General features: G+C 37.2%; 1 long non-coding RNA gene across 2 annotated transcripts in view; it reads right to left on the minus strand.

Moving 5' to 3' along the window:
- Positions 1-5385, minus strand: part of LOC133386639 (uncharacterized) — a 29600-nt gene extending 24215 nt beyond the window's left edge. Inside the window, exons 1-3 of one of the 2 annotated variants that reach the window (XR_009763222.1) lie at positions 5255-5385; positions 2641-2928; positions 1224-2494 (exon numbers count right to left, since the gene is read on the minus strand). This is a non-coding gene — a long non-coding RNA (uncharacterized LOC133386639). Of the gene's footprint in view, positions 1-1223; positions 2495-2640; positions 2929-5254 lie in introns of those variants that run through there. The other variant, XR_009763223.1, reaches the window with a different exon arrangement.
- Between the last annotated feature and the right edge of the window lie 924 nt (positions 5386-6309).

The following is a 6309-nucleotide window of genomic DNA, read 5'->3' on the forward strand; positions in this document are numbered from 1 at the left end:
AGGAAAGATTCAAGTGCATACCAGAACTTCTGATTTGCACAATTAAAATGGATTGCCCTGGTACAAAAAAATCAACTTGAAAAAACAAACAAACCCCCATGGACTTCTTGAAGTTGAGAAAGTGATAAGGAAATGCATTGACTGTCATATAACCTCCCTGCAAACAAATCAGAACAAATGGTCAGTATAGTCTGATCTCCGTGTAAGCTTTATGCAAGCAAATCCGGACAAATGCTCATTAAACAGGTCTGCTGGAGGAGGTCTCAAAGTGGACACTCTTTTCCTGAATCTCCTGTTGCTTAGTTCAATTCATTATTAATTCCTCATTATAATGAGTTAGGCTACCACTATCCCTATATCACCTTAATGCCTCCTTGAGTATTTCCTTTTAAACTGTGCTATAGGGAACACTTCGTTTGCTGCTGGTTCTTTTTTTAAAGTCTTGATACAAAAGGCTGACTGGCTGGCAAGCAGCCCCCTCAGGTGCTGGTGTGTTTACAGTGCTGAATTAGGAGCACACAGACAGTTTAGCTAGCTTACTGCTCTATTCTTCTGCTGACAATAGTTTAAAACCAGACTGAAAAGAATGCAGGTGTATGCAACTGGGGGGGGAGGGTTCTTTCTTTTACTTGGAAGGTGGGGAAGGAGCAACGAACCAGACACATTCAGAGAGAGCCAGCAATGAGACAGGAAGACCACTGGAAAGAGGCAATGACTTGGGGCACTAATAGGTGCTGTCGTTCGGGTGTTATCGTGCAGGTTATTAAATGGAATCATGCTAGGACTAGAGGGAATAGTACTGAGCAGAAAAGTTTGTGTGGGAAGATGCCAAAGGCTGTAGCAATAGCACTCTGAATCTACTGCAGAACTAATCTGATTGCCCTTTTTTACAAATTACTTTGTAGCCATCCATAATCCTCCCTCTCCCCACTTCATATTTAATGGTGATTGGCATATAACTGAGCTAGTGTCTTTTATTTCCCAAGACAAATAACTTGCTTAATTCAAACCTATATAACTAGAATACATGAGAGTGTGCTACTTTTTACTCCAGTGGGCTATGGAATTCTCTTCTTTTTACCAGGAAAAACATGTAGAGAGTTACGCGCACACGCACGCACGCACACAGAGCTATTCATTTGGATGTTCCGTCTAACTTGCTCACATGTGTACTCATTTTCTGTTACATAACAGTTGCATAAGGTCAGATAAGAACAGCTTTATTGGGTTGGATCGATAACACATCTAGTGCACTTTTCAGACAGATGCAATTAATAGGGACTCCTGCCTCCGACTAACACAGTTCTTATTTTATTTATTTCCATTTATTATTTGTTTAAAATGCTTTTGTATTGCCTTTCAAGACAAAAAACCCTTTCAAGGCAATTTACAAGGTAAAGTCATAAGATCTACATAAATATGTTGTTAACACAAGTGTATGTTATTACCTAAAGCAGCAGCAAACTAAAATCTACTTCTACAGATCAAAGATTACAAAAATATCAGCACCAATAAAACATTTTGTAAATGTGGACCAGCATAAACTAAAAGTGGACTGGAACTTTGTTGTCTTGAAGGCGCATTACAAGATAGTCAGGGAGAGAAGTAGACATTCCTCCTTTGAAAGGACTTTCCATAATGATGGGGTCACTACAGAAAAGGCTCAGTTTCTTGTGCCCCAACCTGATGGACCTTAATGGCAAGCCCTTGAATAGTGCCTCAGTAGGCAGTCTTAGGGCACAATCAGATAGGTGTAAGTAATCTTTCAGATAACCTAGTCCCACTGTTTAAGGATTTGAAGGGCTGGCAGACTGAGCCTGAGGGTGCACTGGCAACCACACACCTGGTACAGAATTGTTATATGTGTTCTGATTGCCTAGTTCCTATAACCAATGAACCAGTTGCATGTTGCACCAGTGGAAGGTTCAGCCATTTTAAAAGGCACTCTCACATACAGCATGTTTCAGCAGTCCAATCTGGATGTAGGGATGGAAGGATCTGTCGATTTTGGTTCTCTCAATTTCTCATTTTTCTAGTCTTAAATTCAGTTCTTCAGGTTTCTGCAGCAATTTGTAATTTCATGAAAATTGTTCAGCATTTTAGTTTGAATTTCTCTTAATATTAATACATTTTATCTGTAGTTTTGACCTATGTACACATTTTTGTAAGCAATTTCTCCTAATGTTTATATGCATTTCCACCTAACATGCATTTTTGTAAATATAGTTTGGTTAGAGAACTGCATTGCAAAATTCAGATAAGTGCAAATTTAAAATGTGAACTGAATTGAATTTATTCCCCATCCCTATCTGGATGTAAATAGAGTATGAATAACTGTAGCAAGATCTTCTTTCTGTAGATGGGGATGCAGCAGGTGACTCAGCTGAAGCTGATAAAAGAAACTCCTGGCAACAAAGCTGACAAAAAACAGCTTCATAAATCCAGGAGAACCCACAAACTGTGCACTTAGTCCTTCAGGGAGGTGCATCCAGTTCTGTATGACACAAGACAAAAATGTTTAAGAGGATCTATGCAACAATGGAATATGCATAGAATATGTATGAATTACATATAGCTTCTGGAGGCCTCATGATCATGGCAGTGTATGTGAAATTCTCATGAGTATTTTGTTGTGCTTACCTTATTTTTGAGGTGGTTGAAGGGATTTATATTCTTTCTTTCATTCTACAAATTGTCCCTGGTAATCTGTGCTCTGCAGCTTTCCCAGATGTCCACACTTCAATTAATGCCCAGGGGAAGACATCAGGAAATAACTCCTCCCATGAGGTTTTCCCTTTAAAATATTGATGGGTGTGGGGTTGTGAGCTTATCATTGCAAGATGGCTGAGGGTGGTGTGTATGATCTCTGTTTCCATTAAACGTTTTTCCAGCACTCTGTAGCTGTCCTGGATGCCTGAACTTTCATATCTGAAAAAGATCCATAGAAGGAGTTATCTCATCATGTCTTTCCCTGGGCTGTACAAAAGAAAACAACGAAAGCAGATTTAGCAGACTTCTATCATTTACTCTGGTGCTTCTCACTTTCATCACATCACTTCTCTTCCTTTTTCTCTCCACTACCTTCATTTTCCTGAATATGTGCATTTTAAGCTCCTTTTTGGGGGGAGAGATGTGAGGGAATTACTTAGTTCTACAGCTATCACAAGTCTAGGTTCATTTTTTTTTTTTTTCAATAATTTTTATTCAGATTTTCATAAAACATACAAGACAAAATCATAAAACATTCAAAGACAAAAAAACAAAATCAAAAATAGTTAAACAAAAAGAAAAAAAGAAAAAAAAAAAACAAAAATAAAAAATAAAGAGTAAAATATTGACTTCCCATTTGTCAAAGATCAAATCAGTTATAAGTCTATAATATATAACAATCCTGTCTCTTAAGTCATATTATAAAATCACTTTCCTCCAGTAGTTATCTTACTTAATCATCAAATCTCATAAACATTACTTTATTCTTTCCACAAAAAGTCAAAGAGAGGTTTCAATTCTTTAAGAAATATATCTATCAATTTTTTTTTCCAGATAAGCATATCGATTAATCCATCTCATTACTAATTATGATAATCTTATTGTCATAACCATAGTCAAAATAAACATTTCAATTAATCCATCACATCAGAATCTGTTAGGTTCAGTAATTTCAGTAGCCATTGTTCTATTATCTCTATTAGTTCCATTTTCCATCTTCCATCTTCAGTAGTCTTGTTAAGTCCAGTAATTTCAATATCCAATCTTCCATTATCAGTATTCCATAATAATCTTGCTGTCAAAGCCATAGTCATATAGTAAGAGTCTGATGGGAATTACCTCTATCCCAAATATTTTCTTGCCATCCATTCTGAATAGGTTGCTGAAATACTGCTGTAAAATCATATCTCTGTTCTTTTTTTCAAAATACACTGGGTCATCTCTTAAAAGTTTTTCCATTGTCACATGGCTGCAGTTAATTCCATAGATTTTCTCTATATTGGGCTCCATCACATCATTCCAGTCCAGAAGATTATCCATGCCATTGATAACTTTATCTCTAGAATCTTCATTAATTTCTTCAGAGATAACATTGAGTTCCAAACAATAGATTTTATTTCTAAAGTCCATAGACTCCAAATCTTGTTCCTGTTCCACGTTGGTTCCAATCTCCGGGATCTCCTCTCTCACAGGGACCCCTATTCCAGTCTCCAGGGTCTCCTCTCTCACAGGGACCCCTGTTCCAATCTCCGGGGTCTCCTCTCTCACAGGGACCCCTTCCAGGGTCACCTCTCTCACAGGGACCCTTATATCTTTAATCTCCTGCTTCATTTTACTCAATTCAATTTTCGTTATCTCAATCTCATCCATTATTTTCTGAAACATAGTTATTTCCAGATTTTCAGCCACTTTCTTAATTGCCATTTTAAAAGAAAAATATAGGAAAACCACTTCTTATTTCAGCAACAATTGGGTTAATACTCCAAACTTGGTGACATCACAGTATAAACAGAGCAGACAGCCTTATCTCTCCAATAGTTAAGTAAACAAAATGCAGTTCCCAGGATCGAAACAATTAATGGCAATCGTCAAGAAACAGATTCGTCAAAATAAAATAGACCAAAAAGAGAGTAGTCTCAAAACAGTATAATATTTTTCAAAATAAAAATCTGGAATAGAAATCCCTCTTCTGTGTATATCTTTAGAATGCAAATCCAGGACAGCTTTTTGCAACAAAAACAGAGATAAGCTATTAATTAGTGCGTAGCAGAGAGAAGTTATGGCTCCCCAGTGAGATGTCAAAAACCGATCAATCTGGCAAATCTCTTTTAAACAGCAACAATTTAAGTCAAGTAAAAGAAAAATATAGAAAGAAGGGTGCTTGCCTGTTAGTGCGTTCTCTCTTAGAAGATAAGATGAACGTTCGCTTTAACAGATAGAGCTTGCTGTTGAAAATCCGTACAAGTCTAGGTTCATGTGGGTGGGCTAGCCAGTTGGACAGAACCATCAGACACCAAAAATAGGTTAATAAAAAGACTTTATTGTAATAAAGAATAGTCCGTAATACAGAATTAGAACGCTTAAAGGTAAACAGCAACAGATTAATATACATTCTCATAGTCACATTTGTTGTACTCTTTTTGTACAACACCTAGTTAGTAGTCACTGTTATATAAATTCTTGATGATGATACTGTATGTAATGCTGTAAATTCTAAAAGGTAATTAAAAGTACATTTTAAGTCTCATTTTAAAATAGAGCTCACCATCCAGGACTTCATCAGAATATGTTGGCATCTGATTCAGGGTTTTCTGGGGGAATTCTGCTGGTCTTTGCTAGGGAGAAAGCTAGACTAATGAAATTTTCTAAATACTCTGACTTTAGTACTCATTAAGCTATGAATGTGAAATGTGTGGCTTTATCGGTGACTTGTGAACTTTGTCCTCAGGGCTTTAGGCATATGACTCACATTCTAAATTCAAGATTCTCCATCTACAGTGTAAACATATTGAGGACTAAAGTCAGGTTCTGTCTCTCACAAAATGTAGTCAGACTCATAGGTATAGGCTGCGTACATATACCATACATTTGAAGCATATGATTTCCCCCAAAGAATCCTGGGAACTGTAGTTTGTTAAGGGTGCTGGGAATTATAGCTCTGTGGTGGGTAAACTACAGTTCCCAGGATTCTTTGGGGGAAATCATGTGCTTTAAATGTATGGTGTGCATGCAGCCACAGATCCTTTGCAGAGCATGGCTGTTTTAGCAGCATACCTGGAGCTCTCTGTGGGCACATATACATGTACATGTGTAGGTGGGCTTTGCACATGACGCTTTCCAATAAATGTATTAATCTCAAAAGAAAACAGAAGTGGAAGTGGTCCAGAGAAAAAGAAGTAGGCAAATAATAAGAACAAATTAAACTTTTCAGGAACAGGGTTTTTTTTTAAGAACATAGACATTTCTCCCCCAAAGCACATGGATTGTGCAGATATGTACCTTTTAAAAATTCTGTTTGATGCACTTGTCTCCCCAGGTAGCTATTACATCAGCATCCTTTCCCTCCCCCACCCAGGTTGATCCTTCATTCCTCCTGGATTAGATTGATAGGTGATCCCATTGAATGGGATGGCAGCATGGTGCCATATAATACATCAGATTTGGCCATGTGATGGCATCCCTAACATGTCATGTCAATGAAAGCAATTGATAATAATGGCAAGTGACAGTAATGTAAACAAATAAGGAAGCATTTTTTCAAGGAGTGCTGAAATGGTGGAGGTATTTTCAGCGCTGCTAATAATAGTGATGAAAAACTTA

This window comes from Rhineura floridana, chromosome 6, assembly GCF_030035675.1.
Source record: "Rhineura floridana isolate rRhiFlo1 chromosome 6, rRhiFlo1.hap2, whole genome shotgun sequence".
In the NCBI taxonomy this organism is placed as follows: domain Eukaryota; kingdom Metazoa; phylum Chordata; class Lepidosauria; order Squamata; family Rhineuridae; genus Rhineura; species Rhineura floridana.